Source organism: Trachypithecus francoisi, unplaced genomic scaffold (assembly GCF_009764315.1).
Source record: "Trachypithecus francoisi isolate TF-2019V2 unplaced genomic scaffold, Tfra_2.0 Contig01579, whole genome shotgun sequence".
Lineage (NCBI taxonomy): Eukaryota > Metazoa > Chordata > Mammalia > Primates > Cercopithecidae > Trachypithecus > Trachypithecus francoisi.
Window position 1 is genome coordinate 14,278,523 of NW_022681442.1, and position 21,458 is coordinate 14,299,980.

At 44.7% G+C, this 21,458-nt stretch overlaps 1 long non-coding RNA gene across 2 annotated transcripts in view; it reads left to right on the forward strand.

Annotated features, from left to right (window-relative positions):
* The window catches only part of LOC117064367, a 68,891-nt gene that overhangs the window by 26,153 nt on the left and 21,280 nt on the right, over positions 1-21,458 (forward strand). The window contains exon 2 of one of the 2 annotated variants that reach the window (XR_004429404.1): positions 17,205-17,504. This is a non-coding gene — a long non-coding RNA (uncharacterized LOC117064367). The remainder of the gene's footprint in view (positions 1-17,204; positions 17,505-21,458) is intronic. The other variant, XR_004429405.1, reaches the window with a different exon arrangement.

Sequence of the window (21,458 nt, forward strand, 5' to 3'; positions counted from 1 at the left end):
GAGGCCTCAGGAAACTCACAATCATGGCGGAAGGGGAAGCAAACACATCCTTCTTCACAGGGTGGCAGGAAGGAGAATGAGTGAGTGCCCAGCAAAGGGGGAAGCCCCCATAAAACCATCAGATCTTGTAAGAACAAACTAGCGTGAGAACAGGATGGGGGAACCACCCCATGATTCAATTGTCTCTATCTGGTCCCTCCCATGACACATGGGGGTTGTGGGAATTACAATTCAAGAGGAGGTTTGGGTGGGACACAGTCAAAACATACCGGCCCCTGACAAGATGGCCACTCATTTTCTTACCTGCTAGTTCCTGGACACAAGGATCTCAAAGTGCCCAGGGAGCAGTCATAAGGTGTATTCAATGCACCCCTTGCTGGGTTTCCAGATGAGTGTGTCCCCCTTAGGGACCAAGAATTCTAACACTGCAGAGCCTAGAGTTCTGGAGATGGGAAAAAGTGAAGACGACATGTAGTTGTATAATTTTCCATTTGAAATAGAAAGGGGCAAATGCTTCATTGTACCTATACTACCCTGAAGAAAGAGAAGGCAAGATCTGCAAGCCTTGAGCAAACCAGTCTCCCTGCATGTCCTGTTCCCACCCTCCATCTGTATCCAGCCTCCCAGATGAGTCAAGTGTAAAAATTCTTTGCCTAGCCCTGAATGCCCAAGGTTTTCTGCTATCATCTTCTCAAAAGTTCTATGATTTTGTGTTTTACATTTCAGTCAGTGATCCATTCTGAGTTAATTTCTGGTAAAGTGTGAGGTCAAGCTTCACGTTTTTACCCTACGGATACCCGATTGCTCGGGCTTCGTTTGTTGAGAAGGTTATCTTCACTGCATTGAATTTGTTTTTCACCTTTCTGGAAAATCTGTTAAACATATTTGTGTGGGTCTGTTTCTGGGTTTTCTATTCTGTTCCGTTGACCGATGCATCAATAGCACATAGCCCTTCACCAATAGCACACTTTCTAATTCCTGTAGCTGTGTAGTAGGTCTTAATGTCAGAAAGAGTGATTTCTCCTGCCTTATTCTCTTTTCAAGATTGTTTTAACTGTTTTTAAGGCTTTTTCCTATAAATTTAAAAATCGTCTTATCTATGTATACATAAAACCTTGCTGAGATTTTGATAGGGATTACATGAAATCTATAGATCAATATGGGCAGATGCAACATCTTTACTGTGTTGAATCTTTCAATCCATAAATACGGTATGTCTTTCCTGGCCGTTACTTTTGAAAAATAGCTTAGTGTGCTCCTGTGATTCTTGATTCAAGGCAAGAATTAATTTTTAGGGCCAGGTGCAGTGGCTCATGCCTGTAATTACAGCAGTTTGGGAGACCGAGGTGGGCAGATTGCTTGAGGCCAGTAGCTCGAGACCAGCCTGACCAACATGGTGAAACCCTGTCTCCACTAAAAATACAAAGAAATTGGCTGCTAAAAATACAAACAATTGGTGGCACATACCTGTAATCCCAGCTATTCGGGAGGCTGAGGCATGAAAATCATTTGAACCTGGAAGGTAGAAGTTTCAGTAAGCTGAGATCGTGCCACTGCCCTCCAGCCTGGGTGACAGAGCAAGACTTTATCTCAAAAAAAAAAAAAAGTGTAAATATAAGAATGAGTGGCCGGGTGTGGTGGCTAATGCCTGTAATCCCAGAATTTTGGGAGGCCGAGGCGGGTAGATCACGAGGTCAGGAGATCGAGATCATCCTGGCTAACACGGTGAAAACCCATCTCTACTAAAAGTACAAAATTAGCCAGGTATGGTGGCGGGTGCCTGTAGTTCCAGCTACTCTGGAGGCTGAGGCAGGAGAAGGATGTGAACCCAGGAGGCGGAGCTTGCAGTGAGCCAAGATCGCACCACTGCACCTCAGCCTGGGCGACAGAGTGAGACTCCATCTAAAAAAAAAAGAAAAGCAAGTAGTCAAGTTATTTACTTTTTAGGTAAGGCATTCTAAGTGTTATTTAATGCATGTGAGGTCAGTGTTAATGGAGAAAAGTGTTAGATGGTGAAAGTCTGAAAATGTATTTTTACTTCTCATTTTAAGTCTTTTCAAAAATACTTCGAGTATCTAGAATAGTGTACAGAATGACTTCACAGAACCCTGTGTCCCCATCCTCCTCGATGGTGGGTATCACAATGTCATGCAGCATCTAGAAAGTAACAGGGAGCTGGGAGGGAGGGACACTGATGAGCCACAAGCTGAAGGTAAGTGAACTCCAGCACATTACTAGGCAGATTATCTAGTTGTGTGTAACTCCGTGTGTCTATTTCCCAGTTTCAGTTTTTATTGAAACATTCCAGTCTTGTCTCAAGTATACAAGAGGCATTTGGCCACATTTGGGCCAATGTAATGATGGTGGCAAGAATGGGTAAGAACCCACAAGAGAAGGGAAATATTGTGGGTAAAGTCAGGACCGTGATGTCCAGCCAGTCCTCTGCACTACGAGAGAGAGAGAGAGAGAGAGAGAGCGAGCAGGTGGCCATCAGTCAAGCAGCCAACAAGCACTTCCAAGGCCTGCTGGGAGCCAGATGATGTGAGGGTACTAAAGGTCCCCCACAGTGCCATGGAAGGAAAGGATGTAGATAGATGAATTGCTATACTTAAATATGGGTGCAGGATGAATTACAAAGTAAGATGCAAACTCTCTGTGCCTTGCAGAGTCAGAAGAAAGATGCCATGAGCCAGCACAGCCCATGCAGGGCTCATTAAAAAAGGAGTTCACAGGATGGCAAAGAGAAGTAGAATAATGGCCCCCTGAGAGCGGATCAGTGCTAACAGGTCTCACTAAGGGCAGACTTTCTAGTTCCTGAGGATGGAAATGATAACAACTGTTTTCCCCTCTATATGAGCCGTCCTTTTGCAGAGCACACGGGTTGCACAAGGTGCAGATAAGATAAAATCAAGCTTTAAAGCCACTGATACAGTTTGACTGTGTCCCCACCCAAAGTTTCATCTTGAATCATAATCCCCCATAACCCCCATAATCCCCACATGTCAAAGGAGAGACCAGGTGGAGGTGATTGAATCGTGGGGATGGTTCCCCTGTGCTGTTCTCATGATAGCGAGTTCTCATGAGATCTGATGCTTTTATAGTGTTTGGTAGTTTCTCCTGTGTTCGTTTTCCCTCCTGCCGCCTTGTGAAGAATGTCCTTGCTTCCCCTTCACTTTCCACCATGATCGTAAGTTTCCTGAGGCTTCCCCAGTCATGTGGAACTGTGAGTCAATTAAACCTCTTCCCTTTCTGAATTACCCAGTTTCGAGTAGTTCTTTATAGCAGTATGAAAACAGACTAACACAGCCACCTCCTGTGGCCTGAGACCTAATGGGGTGCCTCACTCCAGGCAGGTACGGCGCACACAGTGGAGAAAGCGGGTAATGTTCTGGCAGCCAAAGATGAATCCATCTAATCCAGGATTAGGGGAGTGCTACGGTGTGAATGTATGTGTCCCCTCAAAATTCATATATTAGAACCAGAGACCCAATGTTTAGTATTAAGAAATGGGGCCGGGCACGGTGGCTCAAGCCTATAATCCCAGCACTTTGGGAGGCCGAGACAGGTGGATCACGAGGTCAGGAGATCGAGACCATCCTGGCTAACACGGTGAAACCCCGTCTCTAAAAAAATACAAAAAACTAGCCGGCAGAGGTGACGGGCGCCTGTAGTCCCAGCTACTCGGGAGGCTGAGGCAGGAGAATGGCGTAAACCCAGGAGGCGGAGCTTGCAGTGAGCTGAGATCCGGCCACTGCACTCCAGCCTGGGCGACAGAGCCAGACTCCGTCTCAATAAATGAATGAATGAATGAATGAATGAATGGACATTTGGGAGGTGATTAAATCATGAAGGTAGAGCCCTCATGAATAGAATTAGTGCCTTTATAAAAGGGCTGGAGAGAACTAGCCAGGCCTTTTTTGCCCTTCTGCCTTCTGCCTTCCGCCATGGGAGGATGCTGCCACAAGAGGGTGCCATCAGTGGAGAAAGTCTTCACCCAACAGCACACCTGGCGTCACCTGGCACCTAGACTTCCAGCCTCCAGAACTACTGTGAGCAATAAAGTTCTGTTCTTTATCAATTACCCAGTCTGGGGCACTTTGTTATAACAGCACAGGTGACTGTGACAGGCAGGGAAAGCACGGCCTCCCCAGGTGCTGCAGCAGCAGCAGCAACCAGTGTGAGCTCCATTGCCACATCTGGCTCCCAGCAGGCCTTGGAAGTGCTTGTTGGCAGCTTGACTGATGGCCACCTGCTGCCTCATTCATAGAGGGATGTAGGCTTCACAAAGAGGCCTCCACCTAACTCATCTCCCTTCCTCCCAAGGAAAAGGGGCTGGCTAACCTATGGGACTGTTAACAAATTCCTCCCTCCTGAAAACAAAAGGAACTCAGGTCACCTTGGAGTTCCATGTTGGGCCAATGTGATGATCGTAGCCAGAATGGGTGAGAACCCACAAGAGAAGGGAAATATTGTAGATAAAGTCAGGATCGTGAGGTCCAGCCATGCCACCCTCAGGAACTAGAAAGTTTGCCCTTAGTGAGACCTGTTAGCGCTGATCTGCTCTCAGCTGGCCATTATTCTACTTCTCTTTGCCATCTTGTGAACTCCTGTTTTTTTATGAGCCCAGCATGGGCTGTGCCAGCTCATGGCATCTTTCTTCTGACTCCACAAGGCACAGAGAGTTTGCATCTTACTTTGTAATTCATCCTGCACCCATATTTAAGTATAGCAATTCATCTATCTACATCCTTTCCTTCCATGGGACTGTGGGGGGACCTTTAGTACCCTCACATCATCTGGCTCCCAGCAGGCCTTGGAAGTATTTGCTGGCTGCTTAACTGATGACCACCTACTCTCACGCTCTCGCACTCTCTCTCTTTCTCTCTGGCATTCGGAGGTGGACTACTTAGTCACAAAGAACCCACCAACTCTTTTAAGAATAATGAGAAGCCAATTACACTCCTACATGAACACAGCATTGGTACCTAAAATCCAATTGCTGTGTTACAATCTAGTTGTATGGCCAACTTGCTATTCATGGCCTACAGGTTTAATCACTTTAGGAGAGACTGTGGGAATTGAAGAAATAAAGTCTTAAAAAAAAAAAAAAAAAACTTGGTAGAGCAGGAGTGAAAGCCAGCCCTCCAAAGCTTGTTTATTTGACCCAGCCCACACACTCAGCCCCCAGTTGGGCACCTCTTGGGTAGGGGCTCCACCTCTGGCCCCACTGGCTTTGCTCTGGCAAGAGTCATGTGGTCTGCTATGTAGGGGCTATGGGCAAAGGACAATTCTTTCAGAAAAAGATGGTCTTGCACAGCTGGCTGTGGTGGCTCACACCTGTAATCTCAGCAGTTTGGGAGGGTGAGGCAGGTATATCACCTGAGGTCAGGAGTTCGAGACTTGCCTGGCCAACATGGTGAAACCCCATCTCTACCAAAAATATAAAAATTAGCTGGGCACGGTGGCGGGCACCTGTAATCCCATCTACTCCAGAGGCTGAGGCAGGAGAATCATTTGAACCTGGGAGGCGGAGGTTTTGGTGAGTGGAGATCATGCCATTGCACTCTAGCGTGGGCAACAAGAGCAAAACTCCATCTCAAAAAAAAAGGAAAAAGGAAAAAGAGCAAGAAAGGAAAGAAAGAAAGAAACTGCCAAGCTGTCTTATGAAGTGGGTGTATTATTTTGCTTTCCCACCATTGATGAATGAGAGTTCCTATTACTAGTGTTTTGCATTTTGGCTATTCTAATAGAGATATAGAATATTTCATTGTCGGCCAGGCGCGCTGGCTCAAGCCTATAATCCCAGCACTTTGGGAGACTGAGACGGGCGGATCACGAGGTCAGGAGATCGAGACCATCCTGGTTAACATGGTGAAACCCCGTCTCTACTAAAAAATACAAAAATCTAGCCAGGCGAGGTGGCGGGCGCCTGTAGTCCCAGCTACTCGGGAGGCTGAGGCGGGAGAATGGCGTGAACCCGGGAGGCAGAGCTTGCAGTGAGCTGAGATCCGGCCACTGCACTCCAGCCTGGGCGACAGAGCGAGACTCCGTCTCAAAAAAAAAAAAAAAAAAAAATTTCATTGTCATTTTAATTTGCAATTCCTCAGTGACATATGATGTTGAATAACTTTTTATATGCTTACTTGCCAGCTGTGTATTTTTTTCATGAGGCATTTATTCAGGATTTTTGCCCATTTTTAAATTGGGTTATTTTTTCTTTTTTAATTTTTATGAATACATAGTAGGTATGTATATTTATTGCAATTTTTCTTATTGTTGAAATTTAAGAGTTATTTGTGTATTCTGGATAACAGTCCTTTATCACATGTCTTTGCACATATTTTCTCTTAGTCTGTGACCTGCCTTATTCTCTTGAATCTAGTAAGTTTTAAATTTCGTGTATTTTAATTTTGAAATCTAGAATATCCTTTTGATTCTCTCTCTTTTTTTTTTTTTTTTTTTTTTGAGACAGAGTTTTGCTCTTTTTGCCTAGGCTGGAGCGGAATGGTGCAATCTTGGCTCACTGTAATCTCCGCCTTCCAGGTGCAAGTGATTCTCCTGCCTCAGCGTCTCAAGTAGCTGGGATTACAGGCAAGTGCCACCACACCTTGCTAATTTTGTATTTTCAGTAGAGATGAGGTTTCACCATGTTGGCCAGTCTAGTGTCGAACTCCTGACCTCAGTGATTCTTTTATAGACTCTGACGGATTATCTGTTAAAACTGTTTATTCATCCTTTTTTCAATGTTTTCCTCTATTTTATTTTATATCTTACAGCTATTTAAGTACTTGTCTGTTTAACATCTGGCTCATCTATAGGTCTACATTTTTCCCACACGCCCACCTACTGCCATTTGATCAGGGTCACATTTATCTGCATCTCTGCATGTCTATTAATTTTTTATTGTGTGCTGGACATTAAGTACACAAGAACTATAGCAGCTTCAGATGACCTTTTTTTTTTTTTTTTTGAGACAGGGTCTTGCTCTATCCCCCAGGCTGGAGTGCAGTGGCGCAATCTTGGCTTCCTGCAACCTCCACCTCCTGGGTTCAAGCAATTCTTATGCCTCAGCCTCTCAAGTAGTTGGGATTACTGGCACCCACCACCACACCCAGCTAACGTTTTTATATTTTTAGTAGCGATGGGGTTTCACCATGTTGGCCAGGCTGGTCTTGAACTCCTGACTTCAGGTCATCTGCCCACCGTGGCCTCCCAAAGTGTTGGGATTACAGGTGTGAGCCATCGTGCCCAGACAGATGACATCTTTAATCAGTTAAAGTCCCTCCTTCCTGTCATTGGAAGATAAGGTGAAGTACTGATGACCTCAATTATAGATTGAACTGGGGGAAGTTGCAATTTTATTAAGTCCTATTATCTTTGTAATTTTTCTGGTCCCTCAAGCATTATCCCTTTGAATAGTATTTTGGGTGAGAGATTGGCAGTTGTCTGTCTTCTCAGTTATGAAAGATTTTCTTTTTAGAGGATCTCTTAGCCCTTAGTCTCTTGCCACACATAGACTCAACATATGGCAAACATCTTCAGGGGGAGACTTTCCATATATTTGAGATAAAACTCTTCTCTCTAGCAAGACCATCTCCTAAGCACAGTGGGATTTTACTGTACCTTTCTATCTAGCCCGCTTCTCAGTCTGTCACATCACCCTAAAATATATCGTTTTCCATATGGGAAAATCAGCCTCATGTTTGGTGTCCTTTAGTTTCTAATTTATTGTGCTAGCCCCAAAATAACCACTGAAATCTCTCTTGTTTTCTCTTTCCCCAAGCAAAGTCCCTACATAGGCCATGTCCCAATCCTGCAGCCATGACTGGATGACCAAATACCCAAAGGGAAGAAGATGCTTGGTGCCCACCAGCTTACCTAGGGAAGGCTCTTTCCACTCTGGAAATTTTATCTTCTCCTTGTTTCCACAACTCTCTTATGCTTTTTTAAAATGTGATTTTTGGGCCGGGCGTGGTGGCTCAAGCCTATAAGCCCAGCACTTCGGGAGGCCGAGAGGGGCGGATCACGAGGTCAGGAGATTGAGGCCATCCTGGCTAACATGGTGAAATCCTGTCTCTACTAAAAAATACAAAAAACTAGCGGGGCATGGTAGCAGGCGCCTGTAGTCCCAGCTACACGGGAGGCTGAGGCAGGAGAATGGCGTGAACCTGGGAGGCGGAGCTTGCAGTGAGCTGAGATCTGGCCACTGCACCCCAGCCCGGGCCACAGAGCAAGACTCCATCTAAAAAAAAAAAAAAAAAAAAATGTGATTTTTGCTATTTGTCTTTTTTTTTTTAAGTTGTTGCAGCAGGAGTGCTGGCTTCTTGCTACTTTCTCCTGCTACCAGAGCACAAGTCCATGAGTCAGCTTCTGCATCAGAGTCACAGATGCCCATGTCTTTCCACACAATCTCATTATCTGGATCATGAAGATTATCTGTGCCATAGTATGTCTTAAAGAGTGCTGTACTGTGGTTTCTAGGTTTTTTGCCATGCTGCAGACACACGCTACAAATTTTGATAAGAATTTGACTAAATTCTTTCATTTTTTCTTCAATTGAATCAAAATCAAATTTTACTGGAAGTTCCTTAGCTTCTGTTTCAAGACAGCAAGAAATTTATGACAAATTGAAGTTTAGCATCCTAACTGTTAACCCAACACAACACATAAATTGGTCACACCAGACTCTTTTAAGTTGAAATTTCTTTTCTTTGTTCTGAGCGTATTAGCAACTTCTCCTCATGTCACCTATATTTTCTGGCATGTATTATCAACAGTGGACATAACTCAAATGAAGTGACAAAGTGTGAACAACTGTGACCCAATTTGTGCACATGGGAAGTGACGACAAAGTCTTTGCTGCTGCCTGGCAGGTGCAGATTATAAAATGCATCTTGATTTCAGAAATGTGATAAGTGCTAAAGCTAGAAAGGTGAATAAAACAGATACAGTCTCTACTCCTAAGGAATTCACAGTTTAATGGAGGAGATGAACATTAATTAAATATGTATAAAAAGCAATTACATGATTTAAAGTGTGTAAGGTATCCTAACACATAGAAAGGAAGTAATAAATTTTTGATGAGCTGGGTATGAAGAAGTATAGGATGCTATCATAGCAAAACAAAAAAAAAATGCTACATATTACCAAGGATAACTTTTCAGCTGCCATAACATTGATCAAAATAATAAGAATGCTATTCTTTTTTCACATAATAGTCTGGTAAGTGGCCCACGCCTGGCCGACTGGCTCTGCTTCATGCAAGCCACATTCATTCTATTGTTTTGCCACCCTCAACAAGTTTACTACCACCATCAGGTCTGAGTCTAGCTGGTGAGAAGGGGGAAATAAGAAGTGAAGGGCAAGCACCTTTCCTTTTAAGGCAGGACCCAGAAACTGCACTTATTACTTTTTCCTTGCCTTCCATTTGTCCGAATCTGGTCACGTGGCTACTTACTGCTGCAAGGGTGGCTGGGAAATGTAGTTTTTACATGCATAAAGCCATGTGCCCAGATAAAACTTGTATTACCAGGGAAGACCTGATATTTGAGAGGAAACTAGCCGTCTCTACACAGGGAGATTTGATGTAGTGTTAAGGAGGGAGTTGAGAGAAGGCTCCTTTGAGGACGAACAATTCAGCTGGAATCTGAAGAATGAGGAAGAGCTCCCTGCAACACTGGGTGGAGGGCAAGGGGAAGAGCATGCTAGACAAAGGAAACAGCAGGTGCATATGCACCAAGGCAGGAAGGAAAGGGGATGTTGATGCATTGCAGGAATGAAAAGAAAGCTCTGGAACACAGAAGAGACAGTGTGAGTTGAGGCTGGATAGATAGGCAAGGCCAGATGGTGTGGGATCTTGTGCATGTTTACTGTTTTGCACATTAGAACCAGGCTTTCAACTGAGGTCTGACTTCAAAGCCACCCTTTCTTTCCCAATCCAGATGGATAATTGACTCATTAAGTCATCAGCAGTGACTAATGTTGCAGTCACTGATTTAATTTGGTCCATGTGGGCACCTGGCTCTGGTAGCCTTTGAGGCTTCCTAAGGTGGCCTTGATGAGCAGCCAAGGATGAGAACCACTGGTCCAGTGGGGTCCTTGGCTGAAACCATAATCCACCAATTTTATTCCTAGCACATTTTGTGAGTGTTCTAGGCTAAACACTTTACATGTATGATCTAATTTTCTACCTTGCTAAGGAGGTTATTATTTCCATTTTACTGATGAAGAGATTGAGGCTCAGAGAGGCTAAGTAATTTGCCCAAGGTCACTTGGCCAGTAAACAGCAGAAACGTATGCTGGGGAGATTACCCAGAAACTCTGTTCCTTTCTCTCTCCCCAACATCCTACTTACTCAGGGCTGTACAGTCCCTCCTTGATCTGACTTAGCTTAAAAGATCATTTTGTACCAAGAAGTTGGTTGGTCCCAAGCCAAGATTTTCCAGGAAACCCCTAGTCTTCTAATGCCCCTCAGTGAAAGTAACACGAAGGCCCCAGATCAAGTCACTTGATCAATTGTTAACCTTTCATAGACCCAGGTTCTGACTTGTCCTCCCAAACAGTGGCTCCCAACCTTTTTGGTACCAGGGACCAGTTTCGTGGAAGACAATTTTTCCATGGGCCACAGAGGGGACGGTTTTGGGATGACTCAAGCATGTTACATTCATTGTACCCTTTATTTCTATTAATATTACATTTTAATATATGATGAAATAATTATACAACTTATCATAACGTAGAATCAGTGGGAGCCCTGAGCTTGTTTTCCTGCAACTAGACAGTCCCATCTGAGGGTGATGGGAGATAGTGACAGATCACCAGGCATTACATTTTCATAAGGAGCATGCAACCTAGATCCCTCGCATGCGCAGTTCACAATAGGGTTTGTGCTCCTATGAGAATCTAATGCCACCTCTGACCTGACAGGAGGCAGAGCTCAGGCAGTAATATGAGCAATGGGGAGCAGCTGTAAATGGAGACAAAGCTTCGCTTGCTCACCCGCTGCTCACCTCCTGTGCCCTGTTCCTAACAGTGTCCATTGCCTGGGAGTTGGGAACCACTGCTCCAGAACCCTGCCTGTGTTTATTAGGGAGAAGTTAGAAAGTTCAAGATGGATACTACTCTTTTTCCAGCAGAGGCTGCAAATTTAAGTACTGTATTTCCCAGTCTCCTTAGCTGTTAGGATTCTGGATACAAATTAGGTTACATTCTAGACAACAAATGCAATTAGGTTTTGGATTCAAAGTAGATGTCTTTCCGCAAGATTTGGAAAGCAGAAGTGAAGTAAAGATGTTTTTCCCATCCCTTTGGGACGTTTCTCTGCTGGCAAGCAGGGTCACAGAGGTAAGGTGCTTCTTACCGGCCAGGCATGGTTGTTCACGTCTGTAATCCCAGTACTTTGGGAGGTCGAGGCAGGCAGATCACGAAGTCAGGAGATCAAGACCATCCTGGCTAACACGGTGAAACCCCGTCTCTACTAAAAATACAAAAAATTAGGCAGGCATGGTGGTGGGTGCCTGTAGTCCCAGCTACTCGGGAGGCTGAGGCAGGAGAACAGCGTGAACCCAGGAGGCGGAGCTTGCAGTGAGCAGAGATGGTGCCACTGCACTCCAGCCTGGGCAACAAAGCGAGACTCCATCTCAAATAAATAAATAAATAAATAAGCAAGCAAGCAAGCAAGCCAGGAGTAGTCCCAGCTACTTGGGGCTGAACGGGAGAATATCTTGAACCTAGGAGGCAGAGGTTGCAGTGAGCCGAAATTGCGCGACTGCACTCCAGCCTGGCTGACAGAGTAAGACTCTCAAAATAAGTATTTTGATCCTATGTAAGCTGTGGAACTGCCTCCTCTGTGGCGGTGGCTCCCCTCAGGCCAGGCCCAGGGCCAGCACTGGGCCTGCTTCAAGGGCTCATCAGTCCCTCAGATTTCCCAGGGGAGAAAGTCCAGCCTTGACCACCGTCTGTTACCAGATTGAGCACAGTGCTGCTCAAGCCTCTCTGTCTTCACCATCTGGGAGGAAGACGAGGCTGCAATGGACAGGCTTCTCTGGGCCATTCATAAGATGGAAATCTGGGATGTCTGCATAGGCCCTGAACAATGACACTTGATTTTTATCCAAAAACCAAACCAAAAACCAAAACGAACAACCCACGCAAAAACTCCAATAGGCTGTTGTGGAATGAGAAGAAAGAAGACCTGGCATCCAAGACCAGGCTCTGCCACTACCTAGCTGTGCAGCCTTGGGCAAATTGCTCAGCCTCTCTGAGCTTGTATCTCTTTCTGTAAAATGGCTATGATGATACCCATCTCAAAAGCTTGTCTTAACTTGCTTAGCACAAGGACTAGCACATCCAAAGTCCAAATACATGATTGCTCATTCATTAGTTTTGCCAGTGTGGTGGCCAGCACTCATTATGTGTTTGTTGGTTGTATTTCAAAAGTATCCTAAGAAAAAACTGAGTAGGTACGGTTCTGTCACAATATGGTTCAAAGAGGTTTGCGGGTTGCCTGAAAACCCTGACATGATTTTAATAATTTAGGTCTCCAATTTATTATATAAACAATTATTATTATATATCTCCAATTTATTATTATAACCAATTTATTACCATGACCAGTACAAGCCACAGTTACCACTTACTGAACACATACAGGGTACCAGGAGATATGCTAATGCTCCACATGCATTATCTCATTTAATCTTCACAGTAAATGGATAACTGAATGCATCAGACCTCAGTAGAGGAAATAGTTTACTCTGGGTGTTTCAGCAGGAAGGGGTTTAATATGGGATACTACATGCTTTCAAACACTGCAAAGCCCAAAGGAGCAGGTTCTCAGCTGGTCCTGCAGGCTTGACACCCAGACACTGCAGACCTGGTTCTCCAGGAGAGCTGCTACCTCAGAGGCTGGCGCTGGAAACACTGAGTGTATGAGGACATGCAGCAACAGCAGCAGCAGCTGAGATCCAGAGATCAGAAAGCCAGAGTCAGATATGGCTTTCAGATCAGAAAGCCACCTGCCCTGAAATTTCTTCTGGGCAGTCAGGAGGCTGGAGAACATGCTTGTGTCTTGGAGCACAGCCCTGAACAAGCACCTGACCTCTGTGACCCTGCTTGCCAGCAGAGAAACGTCCCAAAGGGATGGGAAAAACATCTTTACTGCACTTCTGCTTTCCAAATCTTGCGGAAAGACATCTACTTTGAATCCAAAACCTAATTGCATTTGTTGTCTAGAATCTAATTTGTATCCAGAATCCTAACAGCTAAGGAGACTGGGAAATACAGTACTTAAATTTGCAGCCCCTGCTGGAAAAAGAGTGGTATGCATCTTGAGTAAGTCAGTAGTGCCACAGATGCCATTGTTATTCCCATTTTAGAGAGGAGGAAATGGATTCTGAGACTAGGACAGGTCATCTTTGCCCTGAGTGAATGAGCAAATCCATTCAATGGCTGGCGGAAGTCACTGAACATCGATTTTGGCCTCAAGTTCAAATCACTTCCTCAGATCCAACTTTATCAGCAATAAAGCTGATGTAGGGCCCCTCTCCGACTTGCATGTCTGTTTCCCAATTGGTGTGGAACCTGTAGGAAGGAAGGGATGGGACTCTTCAAACCTCAAAATTCTAGAATAAAAATAGGACCACTGCAAGAGCAAGAAGGGTGGTACCCTTTGGACTTAGTGCTTTCAAGTTCCTAAGGCATTTTACATGTATTTTATCTTTAAGCTCTCCTCACTCTGTCCTCCTCCAACCAGGATAATTAATAGCAGGCTGTAAGAAGTCATTTCTAAAAGGAGATTTTATTAAAACCCTTGCCAAAGGCTCAGAGATGTGAGTTTCCATCAGCAAGGGTAGTGATTTCAGCAGCCGTCTTAGGATGTCCTGTTTCCTTTAGTGGGATTATGGTCAGTAGTGCCTTCAAAACCAGTTCTTCCCTTCTTCCTGTGCAATGGGCACCTGCTAGAGGCTACAGTTGGCAGCTGACTTTGTGGCTGGGTGTGGCTATGACAAAGTGGTCATCAACTGGATATAAGCAGAAGTGGTGTTTGCCATTTACACGTCACTGGCCTAAGAGAAAATTGATTGGACTGGACTTCCTCTCTTTCCCTTTTCCTTGAGCTAGAAGAGAGGTGTGCCTGAGATTCCAGTCTTACCCACACAGATGAAGATAATGCCTGAGACTCACCTGGAAGTCTTGGTCAGATAGCTGTGTCCCACTCCTAGTGTTTCCAATTCAGTAGGTTTGGCATGGGGCCTGGGAACTTCCATTTCTGACAAGTTCCAAGATGATGTTCATGCTATTAGTCCAGGGACCACACTTTGAAAAGCACTGCCCTGGAACATAAAAGGGAAACAAATGGAAGAACCTGGACTTAATGGCTGAATGGAGCAGAGCTGCCCCCAAACTGGAACTGGTGCTTTTGGACATCAGTAAGAGACCAATCAGCTTCTATTTCTTTTAAGCCCTTGCAATGGTTAATTTTATGTGTCAACCTGACTGAACCATAGGATGTCCAGATAGCTGGCACCACATTATTTCTGGGAGTGTCTGTGTGTATGTTTCTGGAAGAGATTAGCATTTGAATCAGTAGATTGAGTAAAGAAGGTCTGCTCTCACCAATGCAGGTGGGCATCATCCAATCTATTGAGGGCCTGCATAGAACAAAACAGTGGCAGAAGGGCAATCTCGCTCTCTTTTTGAGCCGGGTCATCCTTCTTCTGCATCAGAACCCTGGAGCATCAGAACTCTGAGTTCTTGGGTCTAAAGACTGTGGGACTTACACCAGTGTTCCCCGGGTCTCTGAGGCCGTCAGCCTCAAACTGAGAGTTACATCACTAGCGGCTCTGGTTTCCAGCTTTTGGACGCAGACTGAATTATACCATTGGCTTTTCTGGGTTTCCAGCTTGCAGACAGCATATTGGGGAATTTCTAGTCCCCATAATCAAGTGAGCTAACCCCCACAATAAATATCCTCTTCTATGGCTTTATATATCCCATTGGTTCTGGTTTTCTGAAGAACCCTGGCTACCCCACCATATATATATATGCTGATAAATATATATATAGCTGATATATATATTTTTCATATATATATAGCTGATATATATATTTTTCATATATATATTCCTCTTTGTGAAAGCATATATATATATATTGGTCCTCTTTGTGAAAGAAACTTCCCTTTTGCCCCATCCAGCACCCTGAGTGATTGTCTAGACAAGGAATAGGAGCCAGAGGCTGATTTTCAGCCAGTGATTGATTTAAAGTCCAATTAATTATTCCTCTATGGTTAGGTCCTGCAAGACTTTTTTTTTTTCTTCTGAAATGGAGCCTCGCTCTGTCACACAGTCTGGAGTGCAGTGGAATGATCTCGGCTAACCGCAACCTCTGCCTCCTGGGTTCAAGCGATTCTCCTGTGTCAGCCTCCTGAGTAGCTGGGATTACAGGTGCCCGCCACCACACCCAGCTAATTTTTGTATTTGTGGTAGAGATGGGGTTTCACCATGTTGGCTGGGATGGTCTCGAACTCCTGACCTGAGGTGATCCACCCTCCTCGGCCTCCCAGAGTGCTGGGATTGCAGGCGTGAGCCACTGTGCCTGGCTGGCAGTTTCTTGCAAAACTACATATACTCTTAACTGTATAATCCAATAATCATGCTTTTTTTTTTTTTTTTCTTTTGTGAGATGGAGTCTCTCTCTGTGGCCCATGCTGGAGCACAGTGGCATGATCTCGACTCACTGCAACCTACACCTCCTGGGTTCCAGCAATTCTTGTGCCTCAGCCTCCCAAGTAGCTGGGACTACAGGCATGTGCCACCACACCTGGCTAATTTTTGTATTTTTAATAGAGACGGGGTTTCACCATGTTGTTCAGGCTGATCTCGAACTCTTGACCTGAAGTGATCCACCTGCCTTGGCCTCCCAAAGTGCTGGAATTACAGGCATGAGCCACAGTGCCTGGCATGCTCCTCAGTATTTACTCAAATGAGTTGAAGACATGTCCACACACAAACCTGCACATAGGTGTTTGTAGCAACTTTGTGCATAATTGCCAAAACTTGAAAGCAACCAAAGTGTCTCTCAGCAGGTGAATGAATAAATAAGCTGTGGTACATCTAGACAATGGAATATTATTTAGCATTAAAAAGAAATGAACCATCAAGCCATAAAAAGACATGAAGGAAACACAAATGAATGTTCCTAGTAGCCAATCCAAAAGGCTATTTACTACATGATACCAACTATACGACATTCTAGAAAAGGCAAAACTATGGAGACAGTAAATGTATCAGTGATTTCCAGGAGTTAGTGGGGATGGGGGTGGAGATAAATATGCACAGCACAGAGAACTTTTAGGGCAATGAAACTACTCTGTATGATATTATCATAGTGGGTACATGTCATTACACATTTATGCAAACTCATAGAATCTGCAACACCAAGAGTGCACTTCAATGTAAACTGCAGACTTTGAATGATAATGATGTCAGTGTAGGTTCATTGATTGAACAAGTGTCCCACTCAAGTGTGGAATGTCGATAGTGGGGAAGTTTTGCATGCATTGAGGTATGGGTATATGTGAACTCTGCTTTGTGCTCAACTTTGCTGGGAACCTAAAACTGCTCTTTAAAAATGAAGTCTCATTTTAAAAAAATAGCTTACTGGATTGGTTTGAATGAAGATTGAACACAACAGAAGGCAGAATTAATGAACTCAAAGACAGTCATTTGGCTCAGCCAAGATGAAGAAATGAAAATCAGATTATCCTCCCACATGAAAAAAAAAAGTTATATGAAGCAATTTTTTTTAAAAAAAATTGGATATCAAGTAACAAAGGACAGTGACCCCTGAGACGAGGGGAAACCCTAAGGTTGTCCAGCTTACTGCCTTCAGTTTCCAGGTATGGCACAGGGATGGGGAACCTGGCAGAGCTGGGTGGGTTCCCTGAGTTGAGAAGAATGAGCTGAGAATCTGAAGAAACCCAGACATCTAGGATTACCAGGACAGAGAGGACAAGAGAGAAGTAAATCTTTAAAGTGGGTGGGTGCTTGGTGTTTGATAAATGCTAGTTTACCTTCCCTCCTTTCCAAAGTCTTTGCATCCTGAAAGGCATCTTTCAAAGAAGCAGAGTTTTCAACTTTCAGAATGGTTTTTAGAGATGGAACAAATTTATTTTCTCTTTCCTTCTTTCTTTCTTTCACCAGGTCTGAGATCGCATCAGGGAGGCAGCGAGGTGCTCCCGACACTGAATGAGACTGCACACACACGCTCTCCTTCGACCCTGCAGCAGAGGCCCAGTAGATCAGTTAGCTGCATCTGAAAAGGAAACATGGAGTCTCATTGAAATCTCTGCACAACTTAGATTCATTCTTCTCTGAAATCTGAATTTTTAATAGAAAGTTCCAGCCATTCAGAAGGTGAGCAGAGGCCCTAACATTGCAAGAATGCATCTCCTGCTGGTGATTTCTCCAGTCTGCTGTCCATTTCTGAGAATGTTCTGTAAGGTGAATAATTTATGCTACTTATTGATTCATGGTCCTTAAAAGGCTGAGGTTAAAGGATACGGAAGGTTTCCACTGAGTGGGAGCCCAGCTTCCCTGAAGGCATTTCTTGCAGATGCTTGGCTGCTCCACACTTGGGTGTGGGGGATCGCTAACTAAAAATATCCCACAGTGCAAAATCTTTTGTATGAAGATCATGAATGTCTTTGATAAAATGTAAATATGTCAGAGGAAAGGTAAATTAAGCATTCAAATTACAGCTAAGAAACCTTGTTGGGAGTAGCAGGGGAGATCACTGTCCCCAATCCTTTAATCCTTGCCTGTAAGACGATGATATGGCCACACCCTCTGCCATGTGACTGCAGCACTGCCTGATAGAGCTGGTGAGTATTATAAACCCAGAAAATCTGAGACAGGTCTCAGTTAATTTGAAAAGTTTATTTTGCCAAGGTTGAGGGTGCGCCCGTGACGGTCTCAGGAAGTCCTGATGACATGCACGCGAGGTGGTCGGGGCACAACTTGGTTTTATACATTTTGGGGAGATATGAGACATCAATCAATATACGTAAGAAGTACATTGGTTCAGTTTGGAAAGGCGGGACAATTGCAAACAAAGGCAGGAAGACTTGAAGCAGGAAGGAGGCTTACGGGTCATAGGTAGACAAGAGCAAATGGTGGCATTCTTCTGAGTTTCTGATGAGCCTTTCCAAAGGAGGCAATCAGATATGCATCTACCTCAGTGAGCAGAGGGATAACTTTGAATAGAATGGGAGGCAGGTGTGCCCTAAGCAGTTTCCAGCTTGAGTTTTTCTTTTAGCTTTAGTGACTTTGGGGGCCCAAGATACTTTTCTTTCACAGTATAAACAACGCCTCTCCACTAAAATGTGGTTTGGTCATGTAACTTGTTTTAGCCAGTGAAATAGTAGCAGCTGTGATGCCAGCCGAGGTTTTGAATGTGTTCGCATGGATTGGTTTAGCCTCTCGGGGTTCTGTTATACACCATAAGAAGAGCATTTTCTGGGAGCTGTTGGCCCTAGACACTTGGTGCCCAGAGGCCCCAGGAACCCCATCTGAAGCCAAGCCAAACCAGCCAGCCCACAAACCTGTGGCAGATACGGGAGAATCACCAAGGAGGTGTGATGTGGTTTGGATGTTTGTCCCTCTCAAATCTCATGTTGGTGTGATTCTCAGTCCCTCCTGAACGGTTTAGCACCATCCGCTTGGTGATGGGGGAGTTCTCGCTGTTATTCCCCATGAGCCCTGGTGGTTTAAAACTGCGTGGGGTCTCCTCCCTCGTTCTCTTGCTTCCACTTTTGCCATATGATACACATAACCCTCCTTTGCCTTCTGCCATACTTGGAGGCTTCCCAGGGCCCTCTCCAGAAGCAGATGCCAGTACCATGTCTCCCGTACATTCTGCAGATCCAAGAGTCAACTAAACCTCTTTTCTTTCTAAGTTACCCAGCCTCGAGTATTCTTAATAATAGCAATACAAGAATGGCCTAACACAGGGTGTTAGGAATTGGCAGATCCTGGAGGACATTGTCATCCATCCCCTCTTAATGACCCTTCACTCTAAAGAGCACTGTCAGCCGGGCAAGGTGGCTCATGCCTCTAACCCCAGTACTTTGGGAGGCTGATCACTTGAGCTCAGTTCAAGACCAGCTGGTCAACGTGGCGAGACCCCATCTTAACTAAAAATACAAAAAAAAAAAAAAAAAAAAGCTGGACATGGTGGTGGCGTGTGCCTGTAGTTCCAGCTACTCAGGAGGCTGAGGGGGGTAAGATCACTTGAGCCTGGGGGCAGAGGCTGCAGTGAGCCAAGATGGCGCCACTGGACTCCAGCCTGCAGAGAACTCCTATATGACCCAGAAATTCCGCTCCTAGATACATACCCACAAGAATTGAGACCAGGAACTCAAATACTTGTATATGAATGTTCGTAGCAGTATTGTTCACAATTGCCAAAAGGTAGAAACAACCCAAATGTCCATCAATGGATGAATGGAAAAACAAAATGTGGAATATATACATAACAGATTATTCAACCATAAAAAGGAATGAAGTTACATGTCACGATGTGCATGAACCTCAAAAGCCTTATATTAAGTGACAGAAAACAAACACAAACGGACAGAAAGTATATGTATTTCTATTACATACCCAAAATAGGTAAACCCATACAGACAGAAAGCAAATTGGTGTCTGCCAGGTGCGTGAAGAATTGGGAATGGGGTCTACCTGCATCCTGGGTACGGGGTTTTATTCTGGAATGATAAAAAATATTTGGCCAGGCGTGGTGGCTCACGTCTGTAATCCCAGCACTTTGGGAGACCATGACAGATGGATCACCTGAGGTTGAGAGTTTGAGACCAGCCTGACCAACATGGAGAAACCCCGTCTCTACTAAAAATACAAAAAAATTAGCCGGGCGTGGTGGCATGTGCCTATAATCCCAGCTACTCGGGAAGCTGAGGCAGGAAAATCGCTTGAACCCGGGAGGCGGAGGTTGTCGTGAGCTGAGATCACGCCACTGCACTCCAGCCTGGGCAACAAGAGTGAAACTCTTTCTCAAAAAAAAAAATATATATATATTTTGAACCTAGATAGAAGTGATGGTTTACATAATATAGTCAATGTACTATATGCCACTGAATTATTCACCTAAAACGGTTAATTTTGTGTTATGTAAACTTGACGTCAATAAAAACAAAAAAGAGGCCGGGCGCGGTGGCTCAAGCCTGTAATCCCAGCACTTTGGGAGGCCGAGACGGGCGGATCACAAGGTCAGGAGATCGAGACCATCCTGGCTAAAATGGTGAAACCCCGTCTCTACTAAAAAAAAATACAAAATCTAGCCGGGCGAGGTGGCGGGCGCCTGTAGTCCCAGCTACTCGGGAGGCTGAGGCAGGAGAATGGCATAAACCCGGGAGGCGGAGCTTGCAGTGAGCTGAGATCCGGCCACTGCACTCCAGTCCGGGCGACAGAGCGAGACTCCGCCTCAAAAAAAAAAAAAACCAAAAAAGAAAAGATTATGTCCATACAATGGGGTGTTTAATAACCAGAAATACCACATGGGCTTAGTGTCATCTCCTCTATCAATGAATCTGCTCTGGAGTAGGAGCATACCAGGTCTCAGAAGCTTGCAAATTTTATTCTTTTTTTTTTTTAACCGCCTCACTGCGCTCCCAAGAAGCTTGCAAATTTTAATCTGAGTTAATTTGCAAGTGGATTTGGGTAATCTGGCTCTAGATCCACTTAGAGGTTGCTTGTAAATAGTTGTCTTGAGGGTAGGGGAAAGGCATTATGGCATTAAGCAGATAAAGCCTCTGATCTAGTTACAGTTCCTTTCAGGGATGAATAAAGCTTTGGGGATATTATCCAACCCCTTTATAAACCCAGGTTTATAAGGCCTGAACCCTCAGGCCCTTGAATTCCTTGTCACCACATGCAAATTTAGATGAGCTGCCGCAAGGGGGCAGTGGTGTCCAGGCGATGACCTCCCATGTTGCGCAAATTCATAGAAATACTGAGTTTCAGATTCTCGAGTTTCTCTCGTTGAAAGCGGTAGCAATTATCCCCGGGCCACTTAACAAGCCAACAGCCATTTAGAAAATATGTACGTATATTAAAATGCTGGATCTGGAAAAAGATCCAGCATTCATCATGTCCTTTCGAAATGATCTTTCGAAAACATCATGTCCAACCAGGGTTATTATACAGAAACTGGGTTGAGAGAGGGCAGTGACTGGCCCAGAGCCACGGAGCCAGGTCTGGAACCCAGGTCTCGTATATTCACGTCCCATGCTCTCGGTGCTGCAGCCTCCTGCTCTCCTGAGCCTTTCTCCAGCGTTCAGCACAATCCATACCTGCATGTTGACATGAGCACGTGTCATTGTTGTTCCTACAGCACAGTAGGAATTTGACCCCTGCCTCCAAATTCCCACCCCAGCTGCG